General features: G+C 47.1%; 15 non-coding genes across 15 annotated transcripts; all 15 read left to right on the top strand.

The window, feature by feature from the left end:
- The first annotated feature begins 169 nt into the window (after positions 1–169).
- On the top strand, positions 170–242 carry Trnaf-gaa (transfer RNA phenylalanine (anticodon GAA)). Its single transcript has one exon. It is a non-coding gene; the product is annotated as a tRNA-Phe (tRNA).
- A 535-nt stretch (positions 243–777) lies between these two features.
- Trnak-uuu (transfer RNA lysine (anticodon UUU)) lies at positions 778–850 on the top strand. The gene has a single exon. It is a non-coding gene; the product is annotated as a tRNA-Lys (tRNA).
- A 137-nt stretch (positions 851–987) lies between these two features.
- On the top strand, positions 988–1,069 carry Trnas-cga (transfer RNA serine (anticodon CGA)). Its single transcript has one exon. It is a non-coding gene; the product is annotated as a tRNA-Ser (tRNA).
- A 708-nt stretch (positions 1,070–1,777) lies between these two features.
- Positions 1,778–1,859, top strand: Trnas-uga (transfer RNA serine (anticodon UGA)). The gene has a single exon. It is a non-coding gene; the product is annotated as a tRNA-Ser (tRNA).
- Positions 1,860–2,441: 582 nt separating this feature from the next.
- Positions 2,442–2,514, top strand: Trnaf-gaa (transfer RNA phenylalanine (anticodon GAA)). Its single transcript has one exon. It is a non-coding gene; the product is annotated as a tRNA-Phe (tRNA).
- A 535-nt stretch (positions 2,515–3,049) lies between these two features.
- Positions 3,050–3,122, top strand: Trnak-uuu (transfer RNA lysine (anticodon UUU)). The gene has a single exon. It is a non-coding gene; the product is annotated as a tRNA-Lys (tRNA).
- Positions 3,123–3,259: 137 nt separating this feature from the next.
- Trnas-cga (transfer RNA serine (anticodon CGA)) lies at positions 3,260–3,341 on the top strand. The gene has a single exon. It is a non-coding gene; the product is annotated as a tRNA-Ser (tRNA).
- A 708-nt stretch (positions 3,342–4,049) lies between these two features.
- On the top strand, positions 4,050–4,131 carry Trnas-uga (transfer RNA serine (anticodon UGA)). The gene has a single exon. It is a non-coding gene; the product is annotated as a tRNA-Ser (tRNA).
- A 582-nt stretch (positions 4,132–4,713) lies between these two features.
- On the top strand, positions 4,714–4,786 carry Trnaf-gaa (transfer RNA phenylalanine (anticodon GAA)). Its single transcript has one exon. It is a non-coding gene; the product is annotated as a tRNA-Phe (tRNA).
- A 535-nt stretch (positions 4,787–5,321) lies between these two features.
- Positions 5,322–5,394, top strand: Trnak-uuu (transfer RNA lysine (anticodon UUU)). Its single transcript has one exon. It is a non-coding gene; the product is annotated as a tRNA-Lys (tRNA).
- Positions 5,395–5,531: 137 nt separating this feature from the next.
- On the top strand, positions 5,532–5,613 carry Trnas-cga (transfer RNA serine (anticodon CGA)). The gene has a single exon. It is a non-coding gene; the product is annotated as a tRNA-Ser (tRNA).
- Positions 5,614–6,321: 708 nt separating this feature from the next.
- Trnas-uga (transfer RNA serine (anticodon UGA)) lies at positions 6,322–6,403 on the top strand. The gene has a single exon. It is a non-coding gene; the product is annotated as a tRNA-Ser (tRNA).
- A 582-nt stretch (positions 6,404–6,985) lies between these two features.
- On the top strand, positions 6,986–7,058 carry Trnaf-gaa (transfer RNA phenylalanine (anticodon GAA)). Its single transcript has one exon. It is a non-coding gene; the product is annotated as a tRNA-Phe (tRNA).
- Positions 7,059–7,593: 535 nt separating this feature from the next.
- Trnak-uuu (transfer RNA lysine (anticodon UUU)) lies at positions 7,594–7,666 on the top strand. Its single transcript has one exon. It is a non-coding gene; the product is annotated as a tRNA-Lys (tRNA).
- Positions 7,667–7,803: 137 nt separating this feature from the next.
- Positions 7,804–7,885, top strand: Trnas-cga (transfer RNA serine (anticodon CGA)). Its single transcript has one exon. It is a non-coding gene; the product is annotated as a tRNA-Ser (tRNA).
- The last annotated feature ends 13,541 nt before the right edge of the window (positions 7,886–21,426 follow it).

Below are 21,426 nucleotides of genomic sequence, written 5' to 3'. Positions count from 1 at the left end.
CGACATGTTTGCTTCTTACGATGATGGAATCAGAAGAAATGTGTGTGGTACTTCACTGCATCTGCTGCTCGCCTTTCAGCGTCCCTATGTCTTATCAGACGAAGATGACTGAAATTGGCGGCGATTCAGAGGTTAACGAAGACGCGCAAATCTGCGGACTTACGTGTGAGCCGAAATGGCTCAGTTGGGAGAGCGTTACACTGAAGATCTAAAGGTCCCTGGTTTGATCCCGGGTTTCGGCAAGCGTATGTTTTGAAGCTGATGCCAATGGAATTGCTCCGAGTCTGTGATGATGTAAGTACAGCCGAGAACAAAAATGACTCTATCCTGTAACTGTTCAGGTTGTCTAGTGCTTGCCGTAAGAGGAACACAGTAGGCAACTCCCTGACAAGTAAGAAAATACGAAAAGTCCTACCAACTGCGTTCCTTTTTTGTGTCAGGAGGTGAAGAACGTCTCCAACGGAACCGTGAAATGAGCGAAAACGTGGGAAGCATTGCATTCGAAATGCTTGTGAAATTTCCAATTACTCAGTGAGTGTCGACAAAACACGTAAATCCTCTACTCCAACGTATGAGACCTAACGACTGCTGCAGTTCGTTTTTGCATCGTGTGTCAGCATTCTTCGATAGTCTGCTACGAGCTTAGCGCGACACGTTTGTAGACAGCATTCAGGCGACGTTTAATTAGTAACAGCTCCATGCAGCGATAGCACAGCTGTGAAGGACATGAGTCAATGTACAGCTGTGCATCGTGGGATGTTCTCTACTGTCGTGTGAGCCCGGATAGCTCAGTCGGTAGAGCATTAGGCTTTTAACCTAAGGGTCCAGGGTTCAAGTCCCTGTTCGGGCGGAAATTTTAATACTTTGGTAGCGATTCCTCTGGTAGCGGTGGAAACACTACGGAAAAGAATGCAGCTACGCCGTTTTCTGATGCCACAGAGCTTTAAACCGTAGAAGTTGCATGTGTCGGAGAACCTCGACCTACGGGCAGTCGTGGCCGAGTGGTTAAGGCGTCTGACTCGAAATCAGATTCCCTCTTGGAGCGTAGGTTCGAATCCTACCGGCTGCGTGCGATTTTGCGTAAAGAGGAGCAAATATTTTCACACACGTGAACGCGGTTGCAAACCGATGGCGCCATCTTCAACAAGACGAAAATTTCCGTTTAACAATACTGAGTGTCGCGACGGCCGCTGCTTTCTGTGGCTACCGGTTCTCCTCTCACTGACGCTGGGACTGCAGAAAGCCGTCGCAGGCCCACGAGTGCGCTCCTGTCATTTTCTCGCGTCGACGCCGAGTTCGTGAGTACACAGACGTGCTTGGAAGCGTTGGACAGAGCCAACATTCATTTCTCTCTTTTTCAAGAATCGCAATTCAGTCATTCGAGTGCGGCAAAAGCAATGGTGCAGCGTTTCTTTTCTTAAGATCTCGCAGCTACTTGCAAGTATGTCGACCACTTAAGACGACAGAAAACTAGCGTCAGCGGTGCGTCAGTGGGAAGTCGGTGAAGTCGCCATTGGAGCCACAAGCCAGTAATTACGTCATACGAATGACTCGCACGCCACGCAGCTGTACGATAGCTCAGTCGGTAGAGCGTTTGATTTTCAACCAAAGGGTGTTGGGATCAAGGCAATGTCTAGGCGAAAATTAATACACTTTCGTAACGGCTAATGTGCTGGCAATGGAAACACTACAGAAAAGAGTGAGGCCACGCCGCTTTCTGCCATTGGATTGCTTCTAAAGGTGCACTTTCACTTGTCGGAAGACGCTACTGCTACCGACAGTCGTGGCCGAGTGGTTAAGGCGTCTGACTTGAAATCAGATTCCCTCTGGGAGCGTAGGTTCGAGTCCTGCCGACTGCGGAAATTTTCTAGCTCTCAAAAGATGGACGTTCAGCTGCATCCTAGCAGTTGCGTCACTACTAAACACGTGGGTCGCCGGCAATGTGCAGTGTTATTGGCTGCAGCGCTACAGTCGCACCCAGAAGCCACAGCTCATCGCCACGTCACACTGCCGTCCACCAGGTGTCAGTGCAAGTGTCGCCTCTCTGGGCAGTGCAGATGTGTCCATTTTAGCTTGCAGACAATTACGTGTAGCAATTTATGAGCTAACGCAAGTCAAATGTTTTAGCGTGTGTATCTGTTAGATACTGCCTCTCACATGGTAGAGAGGCTCACTCCTTCTTGTGTCTCGTTCTCTGCACACGAGTTGCACGTGGCATCGATATAGCAAAGGTTTTCTAGAGCCAGCGAAGTCAATATTACATGAATCGAGTCGACATGTTTGCTTCTTACGATGATGGAATCAGAAGAAATGTGTGTGGTACTTCACTGCATCTGCTGCTCGCCTTTCAGCGTCCCTATGTCTTATCAGACGAAGATGACTGAAATTGGCGGCGATTCAGAGGTTAACGAAGACGCGCAAATCTGCGGACTTACGTGTGAGCCGAAATGGCTCAGTTGGGAGAGCGTTACACTGAAGATCTAAAGGTCCCTGGTTTGATCCCGGGTTTCGGCAAGCGTATGTTTTGAAGCTGATGCCAATGGAATTGCTCCGAGTCTGTGATGATGTAAGTACAGCCGAGAACAAAAATGACTCTATCCTGTAACTGTTCAGGTTGTCTAGTGCTTGCCGTAAGAGGAACACAGTAGGCAACTCCCTGACAAGTAAGAAAATACGAAAAGTCCTACCAACTGCGTTCCTTTTTTGTGTCAGGAGGTGAAGAACGTCTCCAACGGAACCGTGAAATGAGCGAAAACGTGGGAAGCATTGCATTCGAAATGCTTGTGAAATTTCCAATTACTCAGTGAGTGTCGACAAAACACGTAAATCCTCTACTCCAACGTATGAGACCTAACGACTGCTGCAGTTTGTTTTTGCATCGTGTGTCAGCATTCTTCGATAGTCTGCTACGAGCTTAGCGCGACACGTTTGTAGACAGCATTCAGGCGACGTTTAATTAGTAACAGCTCCATGCAGCGATAGCACAGCTGTGAAGGACATGAGTCAATGTACAGCTGTGCATCGTGGGATGTTCTCTACTGTCGTGTGAGCCCGGATAGCTCAGTCGGTAGAGCATTAGGCTTTTAACCTAAGGGTCCAGGGTTCAAGTCCCTGTTCGGGCGGAAATTTTAATACTTTGGTAGCGATTCCTCTGGTAGCGGTGGAAACACTACGGAAAAGAATGCAGCTACGCCGTTTTCTGATGCCACAGAGCTTTAAACCGTAGAAGTTGCATGTGTCGGAGAACCTCGACCTACGGGCAGTCGTGGCCGAGTGGTTAAGGCGTCTGACTCGAAATCAGATTCCCTCTTGGAGCGTAGGTTCGTATCCTACCGGCTGCGTGCGATTTTGCGTAAAGAGGAGCAAATATTTTCACACACGTGAACGCGGTTGCAAACCGATGGCGCCATCTTCAACAAGACGAAAATTTCCGTTTAACAATACTGAGTGTCGCGACGGCCGCTGCTTTCTGTGGCTACCGGTTCTCCTCTCACTGACGCTGGGACTGCAGAAAGCCGTCGCAGGCCCACGAGTGCGCTCCTGTCATTTTCTCGCGTCGACGCCGAGTTCGTGAGTACACAGACGTGCTTGGAAGCGTTGGACAGAGCCAACATTCATTTCTCTCTTTTTCAAGAATCGCAATTCAGTCATTCGAGTGCGGCAAAAGCAATGGTGCAGCGTTTCTTTTCTTAAGATCTCGCAGCTACTTGCAAGTATGTCGACCACTTAAGACGACAGAAAACTAGCGTCAGCGGTGCGTCAGTGGGAAGTCGGTGAAGTCGCCATTGGAGCCACAAGCCAGTAATTACGTCATACGAATGACTCGCACGCCACGCAGCTGTACGATAGCTCAGTCGGTAGAGCGTTTGATTTTCAACCAAAGGGTGTTGGGATCAAGGCAATGTCTAGGCGAAAATTAATACACTTTCGTAACGGCTAATGTGCTGGCAATGGAAACACTACAGAAAAGAGTGAGGCCACGCCGCTTTCTGCCATTGGATTGCTTCTAAAGGTGCACTTTCACTTGTCGGAAGACGCTACTGCTACCGACAGTCGTGGCCGAGTGGTTAAGGCGTCTGACTTGAAATCAGATTCCCTCTGGGAGCGTAGGTTCGAGTCCTGCCGACTGCGGAAATTTTCTAGCTCTCAAAACATGGACGTTCAGCTGCATCCTAGCAGTTGCGTCACTACTAAACACGTGGGTCGCCGGCAATGTGCAGTGTTATTGGCTGCAGCGCTACAGTCGCACCCAGAAGCCACAGCTCATCGCCACGTCACACTGCCGTCCACCAGGTGTCAGTGCAAGTGTCGCCTCTCTGGGCAGTGCAGATGTGTCCATTTTAGCTTGCAGACAATTACGTGTAGCAATTTATGAGCTAACGCAAGTCAAATGTTTTAGCGTGTGTATCTGTTAGATACTGCCTCTCACATGGTAGAGAGGCTCACTCCTTCTTGTGTCTCGTTCTCTGCACACGAGTTGCACGTGGCATCGATATAGCAAAGGTTTTCTAGAGCCAGCGAAGTCAATATTACATGAATCGAGTCGACATGTTTGCTTCTTACGATGATGGAATCAGAAGAAATGTGTGTGGTACTTCACTGCATCTGCTGCTCGCCTTTCAGCGTCCCTATGTCTTATCAGACGAAGATGACTGAAATTGGCGGCGATTCAGAGGTTAACGAAGACGCGCAAATCTGCGGACTTACGTGTGAGCCGAAATGGCTCAGTTGGGAGAGCGTTACACTGAAGATCTAAAGGTCCCTGGTTTGATCCCGGGTTTCGGCAAGCGTATGTTTTGAAGCTGATGCCAATGGAATTGCTCCGAGTCTGTGATGATGTAAGTACAGCCGAGAACAAAAATGACTCTATCCTGTAACTGTTCAGGTTGTCTAGTGCTTGCCGTAAGAGGAACACAGTAGGCAACTCCCTGACAAGTAAGAAAATACGAAAAGTCCTACCAACTGCGTTCCTTTTTTGTGTCAGGAGGTGAAGAACGTCTCCAACGGAACCGTGAAATGAGCGAAAACGTGGGAAGCATTGCATTCGAAATGCTTGTGAAATTTCCAATTACTCAGTGAGTGTCGACAAAACACGTAAATCCTCTACTCCAACGTATGAGACCTAACGACTGCTGCAGTTTGTTTTTGCATCGTGTGTCAGCATTCTTCGATAGTCTGCTACGAGCTTAGCGCGACACGTTTGTAGACAGCATTCAGGCGACGTTTAATTAGTAACAGCTCCATGCAGCGATAGCACAGCTGTGAAGGACATGAGTCAATGTACAGCTGTGCATCGTGGGATGTTCTCTACTGTCGTGTGAGCCCGGATAGCTCAGTCGGTAGAGCATTAGGCTTTTAACCTAAGGGTCCAGGGTTCAAGTCCCTGTTCAGGCGGAAATTTTAATACTTTGGTAGCGATTCCTCTGGTAGCGGTGGAAACACTACGGAAAAGAATGCAGCTACGCCGTTTTCTGATGCCACAGAGCTTTAAACCGTAGAAGTTGCATGTGTCGGAGAACCTCGACCTACGGGCAGTCGTGGCCGAGTGGTTAAGGCGTCTGACTCGAAATCAGATTCCCTCTTGGAGCGTAGGTTCGAATCCTACCGGCTGCGTGCGATTTTGCGTAAAGAGGAGCAAATATTTTCACACACGTGAACGCGGTTGCAAACCGATGGCGCCATCTTCAACAAGACGAAAATTTCCGTTTAACAATACTGAGTGTCGCGACGGCCGCTGCTTTCTGTGGCTACCGGTTCTCCTCTCACTGACGCTGGGACTGCAGAAAGCCGTCGCAGGCCCACGAGTGCGCTCCTGTCATTTTCTCGCGTCGACGCCGAGTTCGTGAGTACACAGACGTGCTTGGAAGCGTTGGACAGAGCCAACATTCATTTCTCTCTTTTTCAAGAATCGCAATTCAGTCATTCGAGTGCGGCAAAAGCAATGGTGCAGCGTTTCTTTTCTTAAGATCTCGCAGCTACTTGCAAGTATGTCGACCACTTAAGACGACAGAAAACTAGCGTCAGCGGTGCGTCAGTGGGAAGTCGGTGAAGTCGCCATTGGAGCCACAAGCCAGTAATTACGTCATACGAATGACTCGCACGCCACGCAGCTGTACGATAGCTCAGTCGGTAGAGCGTTTGATTTTCAACCAAAGGGTGTTGGGATCAAGGCAATGTCTAGGCGAAAATTAATACACTTTCGTAACGGCTAATGTGCTGGCAATGGAAACACTACAGAAAAGAGTGAGGCCACGCCGCTTTCTGCCATTGGATTGCTTCTAAAGGTGCACTTTCACTTGTCGGAAGACGCTACTGCTACCGACAGTCGTGGCCGAGTGGTTAAGGCGTCTGACTTGAAATCAGATTCCCTCTGGGAGCGTAGGTTCGAGTCCTGCCGACTGCGGAAATTTTCTAGCTCTCAAAACATGGACGTTCAGCTGCATCCTAGCAGTTGCGTCACTACTAAACACGTGGGTCGCCGGCAATGTGCAGTGTTATTGGCTGCAGCGCTACAGTCGCACCCAGAAGCCACAGCTCATCGCCACGTCACACTGCCGTCCACCAGGTGTCAGTGCAAGTGTCGCCTCTCTGGGCAGTGCAGATGTGTCCATTTTAGCTTGCAGACAATTACGTGTAGCAATTTATGAGCTAACGCAAGTCAAATGTTTTAGCGTGTGTATCTGTTAGATACTGCCTCTCACATGGTAGAGAGGCTCACTCCTTCTTGTGTCTCGTTCTCTGCACACGAGTTGCACGTGGCATCGATATAGCAAAGGTTTTCTAGAGCCAGCGAAGTCAATATTACATGAATCGAGTCGACATGTTTGCTTCTTACGATGATGGAATCAGAAGAAATGTGTGTGGTACTTCACTGCATCTGCTGCTCGCCTTTCAGCGTCCCTATGTCTTATCAGACGAAGATGACTGAAATTGGCGGCGATTCAGAGGTTAACGAAGACGCGCAAATCTGCGGACTTACGTGTGAGCCGAAATGGCTCAGTTGGGAGAGCGTTACACTGAAGATCTAAAGGTCCCTGGTTTGATCCCGGGTTTCGGCAAGCGTATGTTTTGAAGCTGATGCCAATGGAATTGCTCCGAGTCTGTGATGATGTAAGTACAGCCGAGAACAAAAATGACTCTATCCTGTAACTGTTCAGGTTGTCTAGTGCTTGCCGTAAGAGGAACACAGTAGGCAACTCCCTGACAAGTAAGAAAATACGAAAAGTCCTACCAACTGCGTTCCTTTTTTGTGTCAGGAGGTGAAGAACGTCTCCAACGGAACCGTGAAATGAGCGAAAACGTGGGAAGCATTGCATTCGAAATGCTTGTGAAATTTCCAATTACTCAGTGAGTGTCGACAAAACACGTAAATCCTCTACTCCAACGTATGAGACCTAACGACTGCTGCAGTTTGTTTTTGCATCGTGTGTCAGCATTCTTCGATAGTCTGCTACGAGCTTAGCGCGACACGTTTGTAGACAGCATTCAGGCGACGTTTAATTAGTAACAGCTCCATGCAGCGATAGCACAGCTGTGAAGGACATGAGTCAATGTACAGCTGTGCATCGTGGGATGTTCTCTACTGTCGTGTGAGCCCGGATAGCTCAGTCGGTAGAGCATTAGGCTTTTAACCTAAGGGTCCAGGGTTCAAGTCCCTGTTCAGGCGGAAATTTTAATACTTTGGTAGCGATTCCTCTGGTAGCGGTGGAAACACTACGGAAAAGAATGCAGCTACGCCGTTTTCTGATGCCACAGAGCTTTAAACCGTAGAAGTTGCATGTGTCGGAGAACCTCGACCTACGGGCAGTCGTGGCCGAGTGGTTAAGGCGTCTGACTCGAAATCAGATTCCCTCTTGGAGCGTAGGTTCGAATCCTACCGGCTGCGTGCGATTTTGCGTAAAGAGGAGCAAATATTTTCACACACGTGAACGCGGTTGCAAACCGATGGCGCCATCTTCAACAAGACGAAAATTTCCGTTTAACAATACTGAGTGTCGCGACGGCCGCTGCTTTCTGTGGCTACCGGTTCTCCTCTCACTGACGCTGGGACTGCAGAAAGCCGTCGCAGGCCCACGAGTGCGCTCCTGTCATTTTCTCGCGTCGACGCCGAGTTCGTGAGTACACAGACGTGCTTGGAAGCGTTGGACAGAGCCAACATTCATTTCTCTCTTTTTCAAGAATCGCAATTCAGTCATTCGAGTGCGGCAAAAGCAATGGTGCAGCGTTTCTTTTCTTAAGATCTCGCAGCTACTTGCAAGTATGTCGACCACTTAAGACGACAGAAAACTAGCGTCAGCGGTGCGTCAGTGGGAAGTCGGTGAAGTCGCCATTGGAGCCACAAGCCAGTAATTACGTCATACGAATGACTCGCACGCCACGCAGCTGTACGATAGCTCAGTCGGTAGAGCGTTTGATTTTCAACCAAAGGGTGTTGGGATCAAGGCAATGTCTAGGCGAAAATTAATACACTTTCGTAACGGCTAATGTGCTATCAATGGAAACACTACAGAAAAGAGTGAGGCCACGCCGCTTTCTGCCATTGGATTGCTTCTAAAGGTGCACTTTCACTTGTCGGAAGACGCTACTGCTACCGGCAGTCGTGGCCGAGTGGTCATTACCGCTTGCGACGCGGCAGCGTGCGGACGTTCGGAGCGCTCAGTGTCACTTGCTTGTTTACGTTGTATTTGTGCTTTCTGTTTCACGTGATTGTGCGTGGTTGTGTGTTCGTGTCGTTGTTTGAAGTATTTGCTGTATGCAGTTAGCCCATTTGGGTTAATTTGCAAAATGGTTCCCACGATTCCAAGGAAAAATACCCTGCAGTTCGAGTTTGACAAGGCTACACGATCAGTTCAGCCAAGTTCACTGGAAGTTCATGAATGGATCGTCGATACAATAGGCATAACCACTGATCAAGTTCACACTGCCTACTACGACCTGGATTTATACTGCTTCTTCGTGAAGCTTCTGAATCCCCTCTTACTGGAACGTCTTTTGCAGAAACATGGCGGCGGCGTCGATTTCCGGCATCGCGACGGCACTGTGAGTACTGTCAAAATTACTAACGCTGATGTCGAGATCTCCAACGTTCGTATTTACAACCTGCCCCCTGAAGTAGACAACTGTTTCTTAAAAGATGTGCTCACTAAATATGGCGAAGTGCGTAACATTCGACTTGAAAAGTGGTCCAGGCAACATAAGTTGCAATGTTTTTCTGGTATCAGATCGGTTGAGATGCAAGTCAAAGTCAACATCCCATCGCATGTATTTGTTTGTGGTTATAAGGTGCAGGTTACCTATTCCGGACAAGCTTCTACGTGTTTTATCTGCAATGAAAGTGGTCATTTACGGCAAAATTGCCCTAAAAGGGTGACCGTCTTAAAGCCTACTTTCCAGCAACGTAAGAGACTCACTTTAGCTGATTTAGTGACAGGTACCCAATTAACAAGTACTGGGCCGCCCCCGTCCAGTGATGCTGTGACTGTACATGAGAAACCTTTTGAAGAAGAGTTCCCTGCTATTCCTCTTGCCACGGGCGGGGATCAGAACCCTCTCACCCGTCCCGTCACTGTGGTAGCGTCCAAGAGACGTCGAACGTGCGACAGTAGTAGTTCCGATGAAGGCGTCTCCGTACCGGTCACACCTGCCACACTTGATATCAAACAACCGGCAGGGGACACTGAGCTTTCGCATGACGCTCTACCAGAATCAAGCGTTGAAGTTGATACTTCTTCGCCCGCTGACGGTAGTGCTACGCCCCAGGTTGGTTGTTGCTTACCGTCCGCGTCTATCGCGTCGGCTCTCCAACCCTCCGATATTGAACCTCAGCACGTTGCCCACAGTTACGTCGGCGGGGTGTGCCCAAGTTCACAACTCGTATCACAGCAATGCGACACTGACAACAAACACGCTGACGAGTGTGTCAACACAGAGCGAGATCTCAGCCTTGCTTGTCAACAACCTGACCGAGAGAGTATTTCCACACAATCCCAACGTGTGGCCAAACAAGAACTTAGCGTGTCTCTGGAAGGGTTAACCGGCGAGACGCAACTGCACGTTGCTGTCGCAGGGCAACCTGCACAGGAGACCTGTGTAGATTCTCCGATGCCGCTTTCTGCGGAAAAAGTCGCCAGTGGCGGGAGGAACAAAAAGAAATTCCAACCGAACTTGAATGTACCACGCAGCAAACACAAACTGCAAGCCCTCTCGGATGCAAACGATGGTGATGGCCACTCTCCACCAGCTGTTTCACGAATGGACTGGTTTGCCGGAGACGATGATCACGTTAATTTAAAGTAGCTCCGTAAACTACATGGCACAGGCGTACAAGTTCCTGAGTGTTAATGTAAACAGGATCACGTCTGATTTGAAACTTGCAGTCTTTAGGCAGTTCGTATATGAGTCTGCCGCTGATGTACTTCTATTGCAGGAATTCCTTCTTTCAGATCTGGTCATTCCCGGTTTCCACTGTATTACCAATGTTGCTTTCGAGCTTAGCACTGGTACAGCCATTCTCGTGCGTGAGGGCATCCCCGTCTCGGACGTTGAAACACTGGAGTCAGGGCGTGGCATATGCTGCAAAATATTCGGCGTCACGCTCGTGAACCTATACGCGCCCTCCGGGAGTGACCACAGGTTCGCAAGGACCGAGTTCTTTAAAGACGAACTAATTTACTTGCTTCGTAAAAATCCGACTGCCTTTGTATTAGGCGGAGATTTTAACTGTGTTGTGCATCAAAAAGATCAGAGGCCAAATTTTTACTATTGTAAGGAGCTTCATGATCTGGTTTTACGAATGAATCTCCAGGATACGTGGGAAGTCCTTCACCCTACCCTTGTGAAATTTACATACTTCACTTCCACCTCGAGTAGCCGCCTCGACAGAATATATGTGTCTTCTCAGCTCGGAGAACATGTTGTTGATTCAGAGGTCATTCCCGTCCCATGTAGCGATCACTGCGCCTACGCAACCGTCATACAACTGGACAGACAACCCACCAAACGATTCAGAGGTCACTGGATGTTGAACTTTTCCCACCTTCAGGACGCCGATCTCGAGGAACTTGTCACACGAACTTGGACTTTTTGTCTTCGCTCTGTCAATAGGTACCGTACGAAAGTAGAGTGGTGGACGTCCTTTGCTAAACCAAAGTTGCGACGGTATTTAATTTCGTACTGTAATACGCAATCGAGGGATGCAAAGAAGACCACGGAATTTTATTATTCAATTTTAAGGGAGCTCTACGACAAATCTGGCGTCAATAATATTTACACTGCTCAAATAAAGCAAATCAAGGCTAAGATGCTCAGTATCAAACGTAAACAACTAGAAGGGTTAAAAATCAAGTCCAAAGTCAACTCTTTGGTTCAATCTGAGACAACTTCCATGTACCATCTTATTAAGCATCAGACCAACCGTAGACGCTTATTTATAGACGAACTGGCAACTAATAACGGGGAAATTCTCACTCGGCAACCTGACATAGTCACGGCAATTCAGAGATATTATCACGGCCTGTATTCGGACTACCCAACCAATGATGACTTGACTGCTACTGTACTCCAATTCATGGACACGTCCGTTACTGCGGATGATAATCGTGACTTACTGGCTCCGTTTAGTGTCGAGGAGACTTTAGAACTTATTGTTAAGTCGCCCGCTAACAAAGCCCCAGGACTGGACGGCCTACCCAAGGAGTTTTACCTTCGGTATTGGGATGTAATTGGTGTTACATTTACAGAAATTTTAAATGAAATCATTGCCGGGGCGCCTGTTCCTAATGCGATGAAGGAGGGTAAAATTGTCCTTGTTCCCAAACGCAAAGGGTGTAAGCGATTTGATAATCTGCGCCCGCTCACCCTGCTTAATTTTGACTACAAAACTATAGCCAGAGCTGTTAACGCCCGAATGTCGCCGCTCCTTCACAAAGTTGTCTGGCGGCACCAGGCCTGCGTGCCAGGACGGAATGCCATGTCTGCGATGTCTGAAATTAGGGACCTAATCTCCATTGCCTCAGTCACCAACCTGAATTGTGCCCTGCTATTTCTAGACTTTCATAAAGCCTTTGATCATGTGAACCACCGCTATCTTTTTCACATACTGGACAAACTAGGACTCGAGGAAGGGGCATTAAAAGTCCTTCGCAATTTGACATCTGGCATATCGGCGAGGATACAAGTCAATGGACAGCTGACGCAACCAATATCCATTCAGCGGGGTGTCCCCCAGGGCAGTCCACTCTCTATGTCACTTTTTGTGCTGTCACTGGAACCCTTCCTTCGGTCTCTTTATCACCATTTGTCAGGTGTGTCAATGTCAGGTCACACATTCATCGTCCGTGCATACGCTGACGATGTTGCCGTTCTGTTACGCAGTGACGACGAGGTGGTCCGTATTAAACGGGCGATCGACCAGTATAGTGCAGTGTCTGGAGCACAACTAAGTGACCAGAAATGTAAAGTGCTCGATCTCAAGGGTTTTGAGAGCTTAACTATACCGTGGGCGCATCTTGTGGAATCTCACAAACTACTAGGAATCACCTTGAATAGGTGCCCTCTGAAAATGGCGGCCTCCAATTGGAAGTCAGTGACGCATCTGATACAGGGTACCATTATCGAATGTCGCTGGCGTGCTGTGAACATTATAGAAAAAATTAGGATTCTCAATACCTACGTCTTCTCCAAGGCGTATTATGTTGCACAGTTTCTTCCCATTCCCAAGCTTCAGGCCAGAAAGATCATGCAGGTTGCCAATCAATACATCTGGAAGGGAAACATATTTAAATTGTCCTCCGATACACTAGCCAAGTCGAGAACTACTGGTGGGCTTGAGTTGGTTAACATCGCCGGGAAGCCAATGGCCTTGTACGTCAAGCGGACCACGACTTTACTGCATGACAGCCACTGCACTGTTACTCAAAAGTTGTACCTCACAGTGCGTCCAGCGAGTGTGCGACCTCCTATTGACGTTGGAAGAATCCATTACAAATTGAAACACATCAGGGAATTTTTCCTTCATGTTAGTTATACAGATGTTGGTGTTCTACGGCGCCGACCACTGTCAACTCGCGACTTGCAACGTGAGTGGGAAAAGTCGGCGACCCCAAATACAATAGAACGGAAGTATCCGACTACTGACTGGAAAACGGTGTGGGCCAACATCAGCTTGAAAGTACACTCTTCGGATGTTGCTTCAACTTGGTACAGGGTGGTAAATAACACAATTGCCACTAATGAAAAACTACATGCAATTGGGTTAAGTGACACAAATCTCTGCCTCTGTTGTGGACTCGTCGATTCTCTGATCCATCGGTTTACCTGCGGGGGCCATGCACGGAATTGGCGATGGGTCAAGAAAAGGATTGCGGTACTGTCAAGGAGCGCGGAAGACAATCTGCAACTGGATATCCTACTGCGTCCCGACAAAAAGTTTTATCCAGCCACGAAAAACAATACAGTAATGTGGATCCTAGGGCACTACGTCAACTACATCGTTAATGTTCGTGGAAAAGACGATTATATTAGTTTTCTGACCTACATGGAGCTGGCATACTGGAAGATTCAATGTGTCACTAACAGTAAAAAATTATTCGGAAACATGATGGACATCACCTTTGAAAAACATGGCATAGGATGACCACATTGGATGATCGAAGCCAATCAAGAGGAAATCTATTCAGTTTTATTCTATTTTTCTTAAGTTACACTTTCTGTTATACCTGGTCAGTTTACTTCTTTTCATTAGTCTCCTTATACTTGTTTGCTTATTCGTGTCAATTTCACACCTCTAACGGAAGAGCAAAGTATTTCGATATGGATCAAAACACACAACTGACACACGACAAAGAAGAACTGTTCCTTTCCAAATGTGTCAGCACTATATACCTCGGAGCAGAGGAGAAACAACTATAAAAATATTAATACTATAACAAAAAAAATATATGTATAAAAACTGTCTGCTTGGAGAAGTGACTCAGGGATGGGCAGGGGGAGCCATCGTGGACAGGCCTCGGGATTCGACCCCTGCCCGCTTTGTCTCCACCTGCATGGAACTGACCACTCACCAATTCTTTTACACAAGAGTCAGGAAAAAAAAAGGAAAAAAAAATAGCTTAAAAAAAGAAGAAAAAAGTGGTAGAGCACTGATCTGATAAACCAGTGGTCGTAAGTTCCATCCTCACAGGAGAAAGATGATTTAAAAAAAAAAAAAATGTGGCCTAATGGATAAGGCGTCGGATTTCGGATCTGAAGATTACAGGTTCGAATGCTGTCACGCTCGTGTTTTTCCAGTTCTGAAAAAGAAAAAAAAAAGTGGTTAAGGCGTCTGACTTGAAATCAGATTCCCTCTGGGAGCGTAGGTTCGAGTCCTGCCGACTGCGGAAATTTTCTAGCTCTCAAAAGATGGACGTTCCGCTGCATTCTAGCAGTTGCGTCACTACTAAACACGTGGGTCGCCGGCAATGTGCAGTGTTATTGGCTGCAGCGCTACAGTCGCACCCAGAAGCCACAGCTCATCGCCTCGTCACACTGCCGTCCACCAGGTGTCAGTGCAAGTGTCGCCTCTCTGGGCAGTGCAGATGTGTCCATTTTAGCTTGCAGACAATTACGTGTAGCAATTTATGAGCTAACGCAAGTCAAATGTTTTAGCGTGTGTATCTGCTAGATACTGCCTCTCACATGGTAGAGAGGCTCACTCCTTCTTGTGTCTCGTTCTCTGCACACGAGTTGCACGTGGCATCGATATAGCAAAGGTTTTCTAGAGCCAGCGAAGTCAATATTACATGAATCGAGTCGACATGTTTGCTTCTTACGATGATGGAATCAGAAGAAATGTGTGTGGTACTTCACTGCATCTGCTGCTCGCCTTTCAGCGTCCCTATGTCTTATCAGACGAAGATGATTGTGAAATTGGCGGCGATTCAGAGGTTAACGAAGACGCGCAAATCTGCGGACTTACGTGTGAGCCGATATATCTCGATTCGCGGCCGAGCCGCCTTAGTGGTCGGACGCAGCAGCGTCGCGTGCTAGGCGTTTACACTGGGGTGTGTTTACATTGTGCGCCTTGTGATGGAGTCTTAATTAAGGAAGTACACTTTATAGTTCAGCTTTAGTTTCGATGTAGTGCGTCCTAAAGCTGACGAGTTTGACGATTGGTTTCGCGACACTTTTTCAAGTACCTGCAGAAGACTGCTTTGGCATGGGATACGACTTTTTGAGCAACGTTTTCTATGTCAAATTGAAGAACGTCGATATCTGCCAGAGGATTAAGGCCACTACAAACGGGATCCCCGAATACGAGACCAGCAATGGCTAGGTGAGCCGCGTTGCTATTACTTACGCCGTACTGGGACTTAGGGCAGTTAAAGTGCTCTTGTTACCCTTTGAACTCGACTTTATGTACATCAAGGAGGCCCTCTTCAAGTACGGGACCGTGTACTCAGTAACCACCGACCGTTGGGGTGGCAATATCTACTATAATGTTGACAACGGGGTGAGAACTGTCAGGATTGACTTTGAAACTCACTTTCCCTCTTTCGTTCACATGTGCGGTTTTAAAGCTCTAGTAGTTTATGAAGGGCAACATCGCACATGCTCTGTTTGTAACATGTCCGGCCACCTCAGAGCTCAATATCCGCGCAGGCGTCCTGTGCAGTTGCCAGCCGAGACAAGGCCGGACGGCCAGCCGCTTGCCCACTATGCCACCGTCGCCAGCCGCTTGTTTAACGGTGCCGGCATTATCGCGAGCTCTGCCGAGGACACGATGTACAGTGCCGCGCACGACACATCTGCTGTCACACATTCCGGTGACGTGGGAATGTCCGACGCTCCGGCAGGTCGTTATATCAACACGGAATCACCCATCATTCCTAAACAGAGTTCTGCCGAGGGCGAAGGTGCAAAGGAGTCTATCCATACCGCAATTGTAGATGAACCCACAGCGGAGAAAGAAGGCACTTCACACGAGCTGTCGGAAAACACCCGTTGCGTCATCGACATTCCTTCAAGTGACCCTTTGCATCCCGACCCCGTGAACACCCAATAGGTGACATTACAGCCTGCTGAAAATGTCAGAGTTCTTGCAGATTCACCAGATAGCCAATTAAATACCAACCTTCCGCATGCAGCATCAGGTTCCAGGAAAGTTAAAAAGGCAGATTCCGAGGCACCAAAAGATGGCAAACACCGAGTGTCACCTGATAAAAAGAAACCTCGCGTTGCTCGCGACGGTGCTACACAGACTGCAAAAGCCCGTGGCGCAACAGGTGGCAGCAACATTAAAAACCAGCCAATCTGCTGCTCCAGAACCGCCCCCACCCGATGGAGTAGAAGCTATGGAATCTGGTGACAGGCGGCAGCAGCCTCCGGGCCCTTCGTGGGGTTCGTAAGATGAGACAGACCGCAACGAGGGCTCCTTATAGGTGTTTGTGCTGCTGTAGTGGTGTGTGTATGTGTATGCATAGAGGTGATGGTATTTCCCAGCTTACACAATTTCGGCCTCAGTGACTGAAATCTTTTCGTATAATCTGACGACCATTAACATGAACAGAATCCAGACCGATGTAAAACTTCGAGCGTTTACCGACTTCATCCGCCGAACGAACGTAGACACTGGGCTACTACAGGAAGTTTGCGTGGGATCGACAGTAACTGGTTTTACCACTATAGTAAATATTAGCAAAGAAGACCATACTGGGACCGCAATTTTACTGCGAGACGGCATCCACCACTCAAATATAGTACGGCTCATAAATGGCACAGGCATCGCCCTTGTAGTTAACGGTATTAAGATTGTCAACTTATATCCACCATCCGGCAGCAACCGCCGACAGGAACGGTCCTCTTTTTATAAAAACGATATACCCTTTTTAATTGGTGGAATGCTGAGAACTGTATTTTAGGCGGAGATTTTAACTGCGTTCTTTCACCAAAGCATCAAACGCCCAACTTTAATTAGTGCACAGAGCTCGACTGTCTTGTGCAGGGTCTGAAACTACTAGACAGCTGGGAACTTATCCACGGCGATCGCGCAGCATACACGCACATCACCAGTACTTCTGCCAGCAGGATCGACCGGATTTATGTCTCCCCCGATCTAGGTCGTAGGGTAGCCAACAGTGATATCGCCCCCGTCAACTTTTCAGATCATAACGTACACCAGTGCTACGTAAACCTATGCCCTGAAGTAACTCGTGGGAGGGGTTATTGGAAACTGAACGTTGCCCTTGTAACGGCTCCATGTAAGCCGCTACATGGCTCGACCCCACAACTAAAGACACCTGTGTGCCCTTCCGACACTCAGGGAAGAGCCTGATGATAATTAGTAAGATAGGGTTATTTAAATATAGACGATCATTTTAATATTAGATGTGGTAATTGTCTGCAAAGTGTGAATGCGAACGTATGATGAGGTATGCGTGAGATGTCGGCTGTGGGTGTGCTATAGGCTTAGTGGAAGTGTAGCCAACCTCGAATCGAGTAGAGCGCGACTGCATTGGACCAAAGAGGCATAAGCTCCACGCGCGTCATTAGCGCTCGTTAGGTTGGCAAATAGCCATGTGCGGTATCTCTGAGTTCTTGCGGCTACGATGTGTGGACCCGGACGAGGGAGACCGTATCGGTGTTGTTGCTGGGAAGACCTGGGTGAGTAAGCACGCTCTGCTCTATCGCTCCGATAGTTAGCGAAGATTTAGAATTCCATGTCTGCTTTGAACTTGGAAGCAGCTTCCCTGCTGAGGAAAGACACTATGGTATTTCCTAGAATCATCTCGGTTAGGAGAGGTAGGGAGATGATTTCTTTTGCCAAGTAATTTCATGGGAATTTGTGTTCACTGCACTTGGGGGTGAACATGCGCTTATTGCCGAGTAATACTCAGAATTGCTCAATTTGCATTTCAGTGTGAGTGTGAAGTATATATGCAAAGTGTATTTTGTTTAAATGTGTTTATTGACTACTTATTGTGGAGAGATTGGTAACACGTGGTCCGCAGACCCAGTGCTATTCTTGGTGAGAAGCTTCAGCTCGACGTAATCACATTTCGTGATCGAGCTGGATCTTCTACGTAAATTCACACGTGTGATTTAATTGTTCCTTCATAATATCCAGTAAAACTCGCGGAGTTAGTTAAACTTGAAGACGGGACTTGCCGAATTAAAGTTACAGTTGGAACCATGTGTTCTCTCCCAATGTTGTCCCACTTGGTGTATGGGAACCTTCCTCTTTTATCTGTTTGATAAAATGAATAGAGTGAATGTTAGTGTGTGTGTTTTTGGCTAAATGATGATAGAAATGTGCAGGCGGTAGTCATTGTCGATTCACGGCACATGTTCTAAACATTCATGGTGGTGTCTGTTTGTTCTATATCGTGTCTCCCTACCACTTTCGCGCAACGACGCTCTGAGCGTGTTTTTTAGGGAATTGACTAGTTTGAACCTGGGACCTGTTGCTGGTAAGGAGACGCCAGACCACACATGACATGTAGAATTCAGAAGAGTTCAGTGAGACTAGCGATCATATAACCAAATACTAAATTATCTCAGCGTCAGCTCCACTGCACTCCCTGTAAAAGAATCTTAATACTAACTAAATTTAGTGGAAAGGGTTCAAGGCTTTCTTATTTTTAGTTAGCTGGTAAAATAACGTCGAAAAAGCAGTTAAGTTTGCCATTGGAAATTTTATTCTAATCACAAAACATCGTTTATAAATTGCACTATTGCTAAAAGGAAATGTTTTAACACAGGATGGTAAAAACCAACTGCGTTCAACAAAAATGTGAACGAATATTCCCTGAATGGGTTTCCAAGTTCTACAATCGATCGAAGGATGACCTATGCCATATCACATCTATAATCTAGGTTTAATTTAAGTTTCACTAAAGAGAAAACTATCAAAATGGTCTACAGTAACCCTCAATTATCTTTAATTACTTATTTAACTTGTCGTAAATTACAGTGGCTGATGTGGTTTCTCAATAACTATATAAAAGAAAAATCATGGCGTTTCAGATCTTTTCTTCGAGTGGCAAATATGAACGCCATGAGTTTTAATTAACGATCGACACTAGTATTACGCAAAAAAGGGGTGTAGCAGATGAGACTTCTGCCGTTCTGAGTGAAGCCTTATGCGCTCAAAAATGCGGCATCGCGTGCATTCATTACCTTGTCGGTGTTTAGGGAGCGTCAGGGCGACAGCGGCCGGCGCACCAGCCATCCAGCTCGCCGTCTCGGAACTAACTCTCTCCTAACTTCTCCTTACTACAATTTACCGAAGTTGGTTTAAAAAAACCTATCTGGCTGTGTTTTCAACTGACCAATCAGGGTCTCAATGTTAACCTTAAGCTCCGCCTACAAAAATTCTGTCTATCCAATGAGAAACGTTATACTTTTCGTGGTGGGGCAATGTTTTTAAAGTTTGCAACGTAACAGAGACGCTAAAAAATCTCACGCTAAAACCTGCAGCTGGTGTGGTCCTTTTAGCGTTATCGTAAGATCTATACTGTTTTTCTGGAGGGCTCTAGCTTTTAACATGGGCTGAGGGGTGGTCCTTGACGTAACGGAGACGCGAAAAAGTCTCACGCTAAAACGTGCGGGTGGTAGTCTTAGAGGTAGGCTGCCGACGTCGGTGTCCAGTCCGTCCCCATCGTATGGCCTTCTAGCTTAACACGGTTCTGCTCTCGGCTTCTGTTCTCGTTTCTCCCCTCGGAACTGCGTCAGTCTCACGGTGGGAAGGTACGACATGCATTTAGGCATTCTTGTGTTAGTCTGTGGTATTCCATTTGCTCACTCGTTACTCGTATTACTTTGGTTAATTTAATGTCACGATTTATTCGGAGCTATGTGACATACTACTGGATTTGCTTATCATGTCAGGGTTTTCATGGAAGGTGTTGGATTTGCCTGACACCTTACAATGTTAGCCGGATGTTTAACTAAGTTTATTTAGATATTATACTATTTGTATCACGCCAGCATTCCGTGATAAATGAGGGGGAATATTTGAGATGGTAATGTTTATTGAATAAATGTGATTGTGTTATTGTATAAATATGTTACAGTGACTTCTCCCAGCCACACCATATTCCCTTATCATTTCACAGAATATTTGGTATGCGTATTTCAATTAATCACCTGTCTATGTCGCACTCATGGGCATATTTCATTTAATAAACTCTGTAAGGTGGTATTAAAACTTCATTATAATAATATTCTAATTCTAACTTGATCAAAACCACCGAATAAAACTTTAGTTTGAGTATTGATGCTTGTTGCTGCAAATGGCCGCCGGCGTCTTTCATAGTACAGGTGCCATTTATAAAATTGAGGATGCCTGCCGAGGGTGCAGAAAGCAAGTATCATGCAGCCTGTTGCAAGACAGAGAACTGGACGAAGAGATAAAACAGGTGTGGGAACAACTACAGCGCACGAAAACCAGGTATAGGTCTATCACCGAATGGTGGCTCCATAGTGCAAAACCTAAACTTCGGACAACGATTAAACACTATGCGTATCAGAAGTCGTACTGGCATAGGCAGACAATAGAATTTTATTTCTCTGCTCTTCGGGAATTATACCACTGCGCTGACATCATAGCCGTTGACACCTTCTGCCGCATCAAGAAATATAAAGCTAAGATTATGACCCTCTATCGCCAGCAAATGGAAGTCACCATACGTAGATCACAGCCCAAGGATATCGCGGCAGATGAGACGGCTTCCCTATACCACGCCTTACGAACTCTGCGGCGAGAGAAAGCCAAGCTAATTGAAGAAGTAGAAGATGGAGCGGGAAATGTCTTTACTAAACAACGGGACATCGCACTGCATATATACCGCCGCGTCAGCGACCTGTATAACAGACAAGAGGTTGACGACGCACTCTGCGACGCAGTTCTCAGGGACATCCCTTCTGTCTTATTACCCGAGGACAATGAAACTCTAGAGGCGGCTTTCAGTGAAGAAGACTTAAAACAGGCAGTCTTCAGCGAAGCGAAACGGAAATCCCCTGGCCCCGACGGTCTCGGCGCAGAATTTTATCAGCACTATTGGTACATCCTGGCTCCAGCGTTTCTCCAAATAGCTAATGAGATGTGGAGACTTGAATCTGTTCGAGACGAATTGCGGGAAGGCTTTATTTGTATTTTTGCCGAAACCAGAAAACAGTCGGAAGATCCAAGGCCTCAGACCAATTACGCTACTCAACTCGGACTTTAAACGCATAACGAGAGCAGTGAAGCAGCGCATGCAACCGGTACTGAACAAACTCATTGGCAAACATCAATATGGATCGGTACCTGGCCGAAGCATAATATCAGCTGCCTGCGATATCAGGGAAGTGATACCCACATTAGCGCACACTCAAGAGCCTGGGTCGTTGCTTTTTCTCGATTTTGAAAAAGCGTATGACCGCATCAGTCACGAATACCTGACTAAGGCG

Source organism: Schistocerca gregaria, chromosome 3 (genome assembly GCF_023897955.1).
Source record: "Schistocerca gregaria isolate iqSchGreg1 chromosome 3, iqSchGreg1.2, whole genome shotgun sequence".
Classification (NCBI taxonomy): Eukaryota; Metazoa; Arthropoda; class Insecta; order Orthoptera; family Acrididae; genus Schistocerca; species Schistocerca gregaria.
Note: the sequence above shows the minus strand (reverse complement) of the source record. Positions and strands in the feature narration are given on the sequence as shown.